Below are 12808 nucleotides of genomic sequence, written 5' to 3' on the forward strand. Positions count from 1 at the left end.
GAAGCTCTTCATATATTTCACACATTTTCAGGCTCTTCATGTTTCTCAATACCACTTCATGCTCCTCTTTCTTTTTCAGACCTTTTCATGCTCCTCATATTTTTCACACTTTTGGAAGCTCTTCATATTTTTCACACCTTTTCAGGCTCTTCATGTTTTTGAACACCGTCTCATTCTACTCCTATTTTTGACACCTTTTGAAGCTCTTCATATTTTTCACACCTTTTCAGGCTCTTCATGTTTTTGAACACCGTCTCATTCTACTCCTATTTTTGACACCTTTTGAACCTCTTCATATATTTCACATCTTTTCAGGCTCTTCATGTTTGTCACACCTTTTCAGGCTCTTCATGTTTTTCAACACCGCTTCCTGCTCCTCCTATTTTTCAGATTGTTTCATGCTCCTCATATTTTTCACACCTTCTGAAGCTCTTCATATTTTTCACACCTTTTCAGGCTCTTCATGGTTTTGAACACCGCTTCCTGCTCCTCCTATTTTTCAGACTGTTTCATGCTCCTCATATTTTTCACACTTTTTGAAGCTCTTCATATTTTTCACACCTTTTCAGGCTCTTCATGCTTTTCAACACCACTTCATGCTCCTCCTATTTTTCAGACCGTTTAATGTTCTTCATATTTTTGACACCTTTTGAAGCTCCTCATATTTTTCACACCTTTTCAGGATCTTCATTTTTTTCAACACCGCTTCATGCTCCTGCTATTTTTCAGACCGTTTCATGCTCCTCATATTTTTGACACCTTTTGAAGCTCTTCATGTTTTTCACTCCTTTTCAGGCTCTTCAAGTTTTTGAACACGGCTGCAGCCTCCTCCTATTTTTTAGACCATATCATGCTCCTAATATTTTCACACCTTTTGATGCTCTTCATATTTTCACACCTTTTGAAGCTCTTCATATTTTTCACACCTTTTCAGGCTCCTCATGTTTTTGAACACCGCTTCATGCTCCTCGTATATTTCAGACCGTTTCATGCTCCTAATATTTTCACACCTTTTGAAGCTCTTCTATTTTCACACCTTTTGAAGCTCTTGATATTTTTCTCACCTGTTCAGTCTCTTCTTGGTTCTGAACATCGCTTCATTCTCCTCCTATTTCTCAGAACATTTCATGCTCCTCATATTTTTGACACCCTTTGAAGCTCTTCATATTGTTCACACCTTTTCAGGCTCTTAATGTTTTTGAACACCGCTTCATGCTCCTCCTATTTTTCAGACCGTTTCGTGCTCCTCATATATTTGACACCTTTTGAAGCTCTTCATATTTTTCACACATTTTTAAGGCTCTTCATGTTTTTCAAAACCGCTTCATGCTCCTCCTATTTTTCAGACCGTTTCATGCTCCTCATATATTTGACACCTTTTGAAGCTCTTAATATTTTTCACACCTTTTCAGGCTCTTCATGTTTTTCAACACCGTTTCATGCTCTTCCTATTTTTCAGACCGTTTCATGCTCCTCATATTTTTGACACCTTTTGAAGCTCTTCATATTTTTCACTTCTATTCAGGCTCTTCATGTTTTTGGACACCGTTTCATGCTACTCCTATTTTTGACACCTTTTGATGGTCTTCATATTTTCACACCTTTTCAGTCTCTTTATGTTTTTCAACACCACTTCCTTCTCCACCTATTTTTCAGATCGTTTCTTGCTCCTCATATTTTTGACAACTTTTGAAGCTCTTCAAATTTTTCACACCTTTTGAACCTCTTCATATATTTCACACCTTTTCAGGCTCTTCATGTTTGTCACACCTTTTCAGGCTCTTCATGTTTTTCAACACCGCTTCATGCTCCTCCTATTTTTCTGACCGTTTCATGCTCCTCATATTTTTGATACCGTTTGAAGCTCTTCATATATTTCACACCTGTTGAGGCTCTTCATGTTTTTCACACCTTTTCAGGCTCTTCATGATTTTCACACCTTTTCAGGCTCTTCATGTTTTTCAACACCGCTTCATGCTCCTCCTATTTTTCAGAACGTTTCAGGCTCCTCATATTTTTGACAGCTATTGAAGCGCTTCATATATTTCACACCTTTTCAGGCTCTTCATGCTTTTCAACACCGCATCATGCTCCTCCTATATTTCAGAGCGTTTCATGGTCCTCAAATTTTTGACACCTTTTGAAGCTCTTCGATTATTTCACACCTTTTCAGGAATCATGTTTTTCAAAACGGCTTCATGCTCCTCCTATTTTTCAGACCGTTTCATGCTCCTCATATTTTTCACACCTTTTGAAGCTCTTCATATACTTCACACATTTTCAGGCTCTTCATGTTTTTCAACACAACCTTATGCTCCTTTTTTTTTTTTCAGACCGTTTCATGCCCGTCATATTTTTAACACCTTTTTAAGGTCTTCATTTATTTCACACATTTTCAGGCTCTTCATGTTTTTCAATATCACTTCATGCTCCTCTTTTTTTTTCAGACCTTTTCATGCTCCTCATATTTTTCACACCTTTTGTAGCTCTTCATATTTTTCACACCTTTTCAGGCTCTTCATGTTTTTCAACACCGCTTCCTGCTCCTCCTATTTTTCAGATTGTTTCATGCTCCTCATATTTTTCACACCTTCTGAAGCTCTTCATATTTTTCACACCTTTTCAGGCTCTTCATGGTTTTGAACACCGCTTCCTGCTCCTCCTATTTTTCAGACTGTTTCATGCTCCTCATATTTTTCACACTTTTTGAAGCTCTTCATATTTTTCACACCTTTTCAGGCTCTTCATGCTTTTCAACACCACTTCATGCTCCTCCTATTTTTCAGACCGTTTAATGTTCTTCATATTTTTGACACCTTTTGAAGCTCCTCATATTTTTCACACCTTTTCAGGATCTTCATTTTTTTCAACACCGCTTCATGCTCCTGCTATTTTTCAGACCGTTTCATGCTCCTCATATTTTTGACACCTTTTGAAGCTCTTCATGTTTTTCACTCCTTTTCAGGCTCTTCAAGTTTTTGAACACCGCTGCAGCCTCCTCCTATTTTTTAGACCATATCATGCTCCTAATATTTTCACACCTTTTGATGCTCTTCATATTTTCACACCTTTTGAAGCTCTTCATATTTTTCACACCTTTTCAGGCTCCTCATGTTTTTGAACACCGCTTCATGCTCCTCGTATATTTCAGACCGTTTCATGCTCCTAATATTTTCACACCTTTTGAAGCTCTTCTATTTTCACACCTTTTGAAGCTCTTGATATTTTTCTCACCTGTTCAGTCTCTTCTTGGTTCTGAACATCGCTTCATTCTCCTCCTATTTCTCAGAACATTTCATGCTCCTCATATTTTTGACACCCTTTGAAGCTCTTCATATTGTTCACACCTTTTCAGGCTCTTAATGTTTTTGAACACCGCTTCATGCTCCTCCTATTTTTCAGACCGTTTCGTGCTCCTCATATATTTGACACCTTTTGAAGCTCTTCATATTTTTCACACATTTTTAAGGCTCTTCATGTTTTTCAAAACCGCTTCATGCTCCTCCTATTTTTCAGACCGTTTCATGCTCCTCATATATTTGACACCTTTTGAAGCTCTTAATATTTTTCACACCTTTTCAGGCTCTTCATGTTTTTCAACACCGTTTCATGCTCTTCCTATTTTTCAGACCGTTTCATGCTCCTCATATTTTTGACACCTTTTGAAGCTCTTCATATTTTTCACTTCTATTCAGGCTCTTCATGTTTTTGGACACCGTTTCATGCTACTCCTATTTTTGACACCTTTTGATGGTCTTCATATTTTCACACCTTTTCAGTCTCTTTATGTTTTTCAACACCACTTCCTTCTCCACCTATTTTTCAGATCGTTTCTTGCTCCTCATATTTTTGACAACTTTTGAAGCTCTTCAAATTTTTCACACCTTTTGAACCTCTTCATATATTTCACACCTTTTCAGGCTCTTCATGTTTGTCACACCTTTTCAGGCTCTTCATGTTTTTCAACACCGCTTCATGCTCCTCCTATTTTTCTGACCGTTTCATGCTCCTCATATTTTTGATACCGTTTGAAGCTCTTCATATATTTCACACCTGTTGAGGCTCTTCATGTTTTTCACACCTTTTCAGGCTCTTCATGATTTTCACACCTTTTCAGGCTCTTCATGTTTTTCAACACCGCTTCATGCTCCTCCTATTTTTCAGAACGTTTCAGGCTCCTCATATTTTTGACAGCTATTGAAGCGCTTCATATATTTCACACCTTTTCAGGCTCTTCATGCTTTTCAACACCGCATCATGCTCCTCCTATATTTCAGAGCGTTTCATGGTCCTCAAATTTTTGACACCTTTTGAAGCTCTTCGATTATTTCACACCTTTTCAGGAATCATGTTTTTCAAAACGGCTTCATGCTCCTCCTATTTTTCAGACCGTTTCATGCTCCTCATATTTTCCACACCTTTTGAAGCTCTTCGTATATTTCACACCTTTTCAGGCTCTTCATGTTTTTCAACACCGCTTCATGCTCTTCCTATTTTTCAGACCATTTCATGCTCCTCATATTTTTGACAGTTTTTGAGGCTCTTCATATTTTTCACACGTTTTCAGGCTCTTCATGTTTTTCAACATCATTTCATGCTCCTCCTATTTTTCAGACCTTTTCATGTTCCTCATATTTTTGACAAATTTTGAAGCTCTTCATATTTTTCACACCTTTTCAGGCTCTTCATGTTTTTAAACACCGCTTCATGCTCCTCCTATTTTTCAGACCGTTTCATGCTTCTCATATTTTTGACACCTTTTAATCTCTTCATATTTTTCACACCTTTTCAGGATCTTCAAGTTTTTGAACATCGTTTCATGCTACTGCTATTTTTCACACGTTTTGAAGCTCTTCATATTTTTCAAATCGTTTCATGCTCTTCATGTTTTTCAACACCGTTTCATGCTCCTCCTATTTTTCAGACCTTTTCATGCTCCTCATATTTTTCACACCTTTTGAAGCTCTTCATATTTTTCATACCTTTTCAGCCTCTTCATGTTTTTAAAAACTGCTTCATGCTCCTCCTATTTTTCAGACCTTTTCATGCTCCTCATATTTTTCACACCTTTTGAAGCTCTTCATATTTTTCACACCATTTCCGGCTTCATATTTTTGAACACCACTTCATGCTCCTCCTGTTTTTCAGACCGTTTCATGCTCCTCATATTTTTGACACCTTTTGAAGCTCTTCATATTTTTCACACCTTTTCAGGCTCTTCATGTTTTTGAGCACCGTTTCATGTTCCTCCAATATTTCAGACCGTTTCATGCTCCTCATATTTTTAGCACTTTTTGAACCTCTTCATATTTTCCAATCCTTTTCAGGCTCTTCATATTTTTCTACACTGTTTCATGCTCCTCCTGTTTTTCAGAACGTTTCGTGATCCTCTTATTTTTGAGACCGTTTCATGCTCCTCATATTTTTACACCTTTCGAAGCTCTTCACATTTTTCGCACTCTTTAATGCTCTTCATATTCTTGAAAACCGCTTCATGCTCCTCATATTGTTGACACGTTTTGAAGCTCTTCATATTTTTCACACTTTTTCAGGCTCTTCATATTTTTCAACACCGCATCATGGTCCTCTTATTTTTCAGACCGTTTCATGATCCTCATATATTTCACACCTTTTGAAGCTCTTCATATTTTTCACACCTTTTCAGGCTCTTCATGTTTTTGAACACCGCTTCATGCTCCTCCTAATTTTTAGACCGTTTCATGCTCCTCCTATTTTTGACAGCTTTTGAAGCTCTTCATATTTTTCACACCTTTTGAAGCTCTTCATATTTTTCACACCTTTTCAGGCTCTTCATGTTTTGAACACTGCTTCATGCTCCTCCTATTTTTCAGACCGTTTCATGCTCCTCTCATTTCTGACACCTTTTGAAGCTCTTCATATTTCTCACACTATTTCAGGCTCTTCATGTTTTCAACAACAATTAATGCTCCTCCTAGTTTTCAGACCGTTTCATGCTCCTCAAATTTTTGACACCTTTTGAAGCTCTTCATTTTTTTCACAGCTTTTCAGGCTCTTTCAAGTTTTTCACACCGCTTAATGCTCTTCCTATTTTTCAGACGTTTTCATGCTCCTCATATTTTTGACACCTTTCGAAGCTCTTCATATTTTTCACCCATTTTCATGCGCTTCATGTTTTTCAACACCACTTCTTGCTCCACCTATTTTTCAGATCGTTTCATGCTCCTCATATTTTTGATACCTTTTGAAGCTCTTCATATATTTCAACCTTTTGAGGCTCTTCATGTTTTTCACACCTTTTCAGGCTCTTCATGTTTTTCACAACTTTTCAGGCTCTTCATGATTTTCAACACCGCTTCATGCTCCTCCTATTTTTCAGACCGTTTCATGCTCCTCATATTTTTGACACCTATTGAAGCTCTTCATATATTTCATACCTTTTGAGGCTCTTCATCTTTTTCACACCTTTTCATGCTCTTCATGTTTTTCACACCTTTTCTGGCTCTTCAAGTTTTTCACACATTTTCAGGCTCTTCATGTTTTTCAACACCGTTTCATGCTCCTTCTATTTTTCAGACTGTTTCATGCTCCTCATATTTTTGACACCCTTGAAGCTCTTCATTTATTTCACACCTTTTCAGGCTCTTCATGGTTTTGAACACTGCTTCATGCTCCTCCTATTTTTCAGACTGTTTCATACTCCTCATATTTATGACCCGTTTTGAAGCTTTTCATATATTTCACACCTTTTCAGCCTCATATTTCAACACCACTCATGCTCCTCCTATTTTTCAGACCGTTTCATGCTCCTCATATTTTTGACACCTTTTGAAGCTCTTAATATTTTTCACACCTTTTCTGGCTCTTCATGTTTTTCAACACCGTTTCATGCTCCTCCTATTTTTCAGACCGTTTCATGCTCCTCATATTTTTTACACCTTTTGAAGCTCTTCATATTTTTCACTCCTATTCAGGCTCTTCATGTTTTTGAACACCGTTTCATGCTACTCCTATTTTTGACACCTTTTGATGGTCTTAATATTTTCACACCTTTTCAGTCTCTTCATGTTTTTCAACACCACTTCCTTCTCCACCTATTTTTCAGATAGTTTCTTGCTCCTCATATTTTTGGAAAATTTTGAAGCTCTTCAAATTTTTCACACCTTTTGAACCTCTTCATATATTTCACACCTTTTCAGGCTCTTCATGTTTTTCAACACCGCTTCATGCTCCTCCTATTTTTCAGACCGTTTCATTCTCCACATATTTTTGAAACCGTTTGAAGCTCTTCATATATTTCACACCTCTTGAGGCTCTTCATGATTTTCACACCTTTTCAGGCTCTTCATGTTTTTCAACACCGCTTCATGCTCCTCCTATTTTTCAGAACGTTTCAGGCTCCTCATATTTTTGACAGCTATTGAAGCGCTTCATATATTTCACACCTTTTCAGGCTCTTCATGCTTTTCAACACCGCATCATGCTCCTCCTATATTTCAGAGCGTTTCATGGTCCTCAAATTTTTGACACCTTTTGAAGCTCTTCGTTTATTTCACACCTTTTCAGGAATCATGTTTTTCAAAACGGCTTCATGCTCCTCCTATTTTTCAGACCGTTTCATGCTCCTCATATTTTTAACACCTTTTGAACTCTTCATAATTTTCAGACCTTTTAAGGCTCTTCATGTTTTTTACACCGTTTCATGCTCCTCCTATTTTTCAGACCGTTTCATGCTCCTCATATTTTTGACACCTTTTGAAGCTCTTCCTATATTTCACACCTTTTCAGGCTCTTCATGGTTTTGAACACGGCTTCATGTTCCTCCTATTTTTCAAACTGTTTCATGCTCCTCATATTTTTAACACCTTTTGAACTCTTCATAATTTTCAGACCTTTTAAGGCTCTTCATGTTTTTTACACCGTTTCATGCTCCTCCTATTTTTCAGACCGTTTCATGCTCCTCATATTTTTGACCCCTTTTGAAACTCTTCATATTTTTCACACCTTTTCAGGCTCTTCGTGTTTTTCAATACCTTTTCATGCTCCTACTATTTTTTAGACCGTTTCATGCTCCTCATATTTTTAACACCTTTTGAACTCTTCATAATTTTCAGACCTTTTAAGGCTCTTCATGTTTTTTACACCGTTTCATGCTCCTCCTATTTTTCAGACCGTTTCATGCTCCTCATATTTTTGACACCTTTTGAAGCTCTTCCTATATTTCACACCTTTTCAGACTCTTCATGCTTTTCAACACCGCATCATGCTCCTCCTATATTTCAGAGCGTTTCATGGTCCTCACATTTTGGACACCTTTTGAAGCTCTTCATTTATTTCACACCTTTTCAGGCTCTTCATGTTTTTTACACCGTTTCATGCTCCTCCTGTTTTACAGATCGTTTCATGCTCCTCATATTTTTGACACCATTAGAAGCTCTTCGTATATTTCACACCTTTTCAGGCTCTTCATGGTTTTGAACACGACTTCCTGTTCCTCCTATTTTTCAAACTGTTTCATGCTCCTCATATTTTTGACACCTTTTGAAACTCTTCATATTTTTCACACGTTTTCAGGCTCTTCGTGTTTTTCAATACCTTTTCATGCTCCTACTATTTTTTAGACTGTTTCATGCTCCTCATATTTTGACACCTTTTGAAGCTCTTCTTATTTTTCACATATTTCCATGCTCTTCATGTTTTCAACACCGCTTCATGCACCTCCTATTTTTCATATTGTATCATGCACCTCATATTTTTTACAGCTTTTGAAGCTCTTCATATATTTCACACCTTTTCAGGCTCTTCATGTTTTTGAACAACGTGTCATGCTTTTCCTATTTTTCAAACTGTTTCATGCACCTCATATTTTTGACACGTTTTGAAGCTCTTCATATTTTTCACACCTTTTCAGGCTCTTCATGGTTTTGAACATGGTTTCATGCTCCTTCTATTTTTCAACCGTTTCATGTCCTCATATTTTTGACACCTTTTGAAGCTCTTCATGTTTTTCACTCCTTTACAGGCTCTTCAAGTTTTTGAACACCGCTTCAGCCTCCTCCTATTTTTCAGACCGTATCATGCTCCTAATATTTTCACACCTTTTGAAGCTCTTCATATTTTCACACCTTTTGAAGCTCTTCATATTTTTCACACCTTTTCAGGCTCCTCATGTTTTTGAACACCGCTTCATGCTCCTCCTATATGTCAGACCGTATCATGCTCCTAATATTTTCACACCTTTTGAAGCTCTTCATATTTTCACACCTTTTGAAGCTCTTCATATTTTCACACCTTTTGAAGCTCTTGATATTTTTCTCACCTGTTCAGTCTCTTCTTGGTTCTGAACATCGCTTCATTCTCCTCCTATTTCTCAGAAGGTTTCATGCTCCTCATATTTTTGACACCCTTTGAAGCTCTTCACATTTTTCACACCTTTTCAGGCTCTTCATGTTTTTGAACACCGCTTCATGTTCCTCCTATTTTTCAGACCGTTTCGTGCTCCTCATATATTTGACACCTTTTGAAGCTCTTCATATTTTTCACACATTTTTAAGGCTCTTCATGTTTTTCAACACCGCTTCATGCTCCTCCTATTTTTCAGACCGTTTCATGCTCCTCATATATTTGACACCTTTTGAGGCTCTTCATATTTTTGACACCTTTTGAAGTTCTTCATATTTTTCACACCTTTTCAGGCTCTTCATGTTTTTCAACACCGATTCATGCTCCTCCTATTTTTCAGACCGTTTCATGCTCCTCATATTTTTGACACCTTTTGAAGCTCTTCATATTTTTCACACGTTTTGAAGCTCTTCATATTTTTCACACCTTTTCAGGCTCTCCATATTTTTCAACACTGTTTAATGCTCCTCCTATTTTTCAGACCGTTTCATGCTCCTCATATTTTTGACACCTTTTGAAGCTCTTCATATTTTTCACACCTTTTCAGGCTCTTCATGTTTTTGAGCACCGTTTCATGTTCCTCCAATATTTCAGACCGTTTCATGCTCCTCATATTTTTGGCACTTTTTGAACCTCTTCATATTTTCCAATCCTTTTCAGGCTCTTCATGTTTTTGAACACCGCTTCATGTTCCTCCTATTTTTCAGACCGTTTCATTCTTCTCATGTGTTTCACACCTTTTGAAGCTCTTCATATTTTTCTCACCTTTTGAAGTTCTTCGTATTTTTCACACCTTTTCAGGCTCTTCATGTTTTTGAACACCGCTTCATGTTCCTCCTATTTTTCAGACCGTTTCGTGCTCCTCATATATTTGACAGCTTTTGAAGCTCTTCATATTTTTCACACATTTTTAAGGCTCTTCATGTTTTTCAACACCGCTTCATGCTCCTCCTATTTTTCAGACCGTTTCATGCTCCTCATATATTTGACACCTTTTGAGGCTCTTCATATTTTTGACACCTTTTGAAGTTCTTCATATTTTTCACACCTTTTCAGGCTCTTCATGTTTTTCAACACCGCTTCATGCTCCTCCTATTTTTCAGACCATTTCATGCTCCTCATATTTTGACAGTTTTTGAGGCTCTTCATATTTTTCACACGTTTTCAGGCTCTTCATGTTTTTCAACATCATTTCATGCTCCTCCTATTTTTCAGACCGTTTCATGTTCCTCATATTTTTGACAAATTTTGAAGGTCTTCATATTTTTCACACCTTTTCAGGCTCTTCATATTTTTCAACACCGCTTCATGCTCCTCCTATTTTCAGTCCCTTTCTTTCTCCTCATACTTTTGACACATTTTGAAGCTCTTCATATTTTTCACACCTTTTCAGGCTCTTCATGTTTTTCAACACAGCTTCACGCTCCTTCAATTTTTCAGATTGTTTCATGCTCGTTATGTATTTCACATCTTTTGAAGCTCTTCATATTGTTCACACCTTTTCAGGCTGTTCATGTTTTTCTTTTTTTTTCCTTATTTTTATTTTTTTTCCAGTGGGTTTTGTCATACATTGATATGAATTAGCCATGGATTTACATGTATTCCCAATCCCGATCCCCCCTCCCACCTCCCTCTCCCCCCGATTCCTCTGGGTCTTCCCAGTGCACCAGGCCGGAGCACTTGTCTCGTGCATCCCACCTGGGCTGGTGATCTGTTTCACCATAGATAGTATACATGCTGTTCTTTTGAAATATCCTACCCTCACATTCTCCCACAAAGTTCAAAATTCTGTTCTGTATTTCTGTGTCTCTTTTTCTGTTCTGCATATAGGGTTATCGTTATCACCTTTCTAAATTCCATATACATGTGTCAGTATGCTGTAATGTTCTTTATCTTTCTGGCTTCCTTCACTCTGTATAATGGGCTCCAGCTTCATCCATCTCATTAGGACTGGTTCAAATGAATTCGTTTTAATGGCTGAGTAATATTCCATGGTGTATATGTACCACAGCTTCCTTATCCGTTCATGGATTAAAGATCTAAATGTAAGACCAGAAACTATAAAACTTCTAGAGGAGAACATAGGCAAAACACTCTCCGACATAAATCAAAGCAAGATCCTCTATGACCCACCTCCCAGAATATTGGAAGTAAAAGCAAAACTAAACAAATGGGACCTAATGAAACTTAAAAGCTTTTGCACTACAAAGGAAACTATAAGTAAGGTGAAAAGACAGCCCTCAGATTGGGAGAAAATTATAGCAAATGAAGAAAGAGACAAAAGATTAATCTCAAAAATATACAAGCAACTCCTGCAGCTCAATTCCAGAAAAATAAATGACCCAATCAAAAAATGGGCCAAAGAACTAAACAGACATTTCTCCAAAGAAGACTTACAAATGGCTAACAAACACATGAAAAGATGCTCAACATCACTCATTATTAGAGAAATGCAAATCAAAACCACAATGAGGTACCATTACACGCCAGTCAGGTTGGCTGCTATCCAAAAGTCTACAAGCAATAAATGCTGGAGAGAGTGTGGAGAAAAGGGAACCCTCTTACACTGTTGGTGGGAATGCAAACTAGTACAGCCGCTATGGAAAACAGTGTGGAGATTTCTTAAAAAATTGGAAATAGAACTGCCATATGACCCAGCAATCCCACTTCTGGGCATACACACTGAGGAAACCAGATCTGAAAGAGACACGTGCACCCCAATGTTCATCGCAGCACTGTTTATAACAGCCAGGACATGGAAGCAACCTAGATGCCCATCAGCAGATGAATGGATAAGGAAGCTGTTCATGTTTTTCAACACCGCTTCATGATCCTCTTATTTTGCAGACCGTTTCATGCTCCTTATATTTTTGACAACTTCTGAAGCTCTTCATATTTTTCACATCTTTTCAGGCTCTTCATGTTTTTCAACACCACTTCATGCTCCTCTATTTTTCAGACCGTTTCATGCTCTTCTTATTTTTGACAATTTTGAAGCTCCTCATATATTTCACATCTTTTCAGGTTCTTCATGTTTTTCAACACCACTTCATGCCCCTCCTATTTTTCAGACCGTTTCATGCTCATCTCATTTTTGACACCTTTTGAAGCTCTTAATATTTTTCACACCTTTTGAAGCTCTTCATATTTTTCACACGTTTTCAGGCTCTTCATGTTTTTCAAAACCGCTTCTTGCTCCTCCTATTTTTCAGATCTTTTCATGCTCCTCATAATTTTGACACGTTTTGAAGCTCTTCATATTTTTCACACATTTTCAGGCTCTTCATGTTTTTGAACACCGTTTCATGCTCCTCCTATTTTTCAGACCTATTCATGCTTCTCATATTTTTGACACCTTTTGAAGCTCTTCATATTTTTCACACCTTTTCAGGCTCTTCATGTTTTTCAACACCACTTCATGCTCCTC

Source organism: Dama dama, unplaced genomic scaffold (assembly GCF_033118175.1).
Source record: "Dama dama isolate Ldn47 unplaced genomic scaffold, ASM3311817v1 ptg000071l, whole genome shotgun sequence".
NCBI lineage: Eukaryota > Metazoa > Chordata > Mammalia > Artiodactyla > Cervidae > Dama > Dama dama.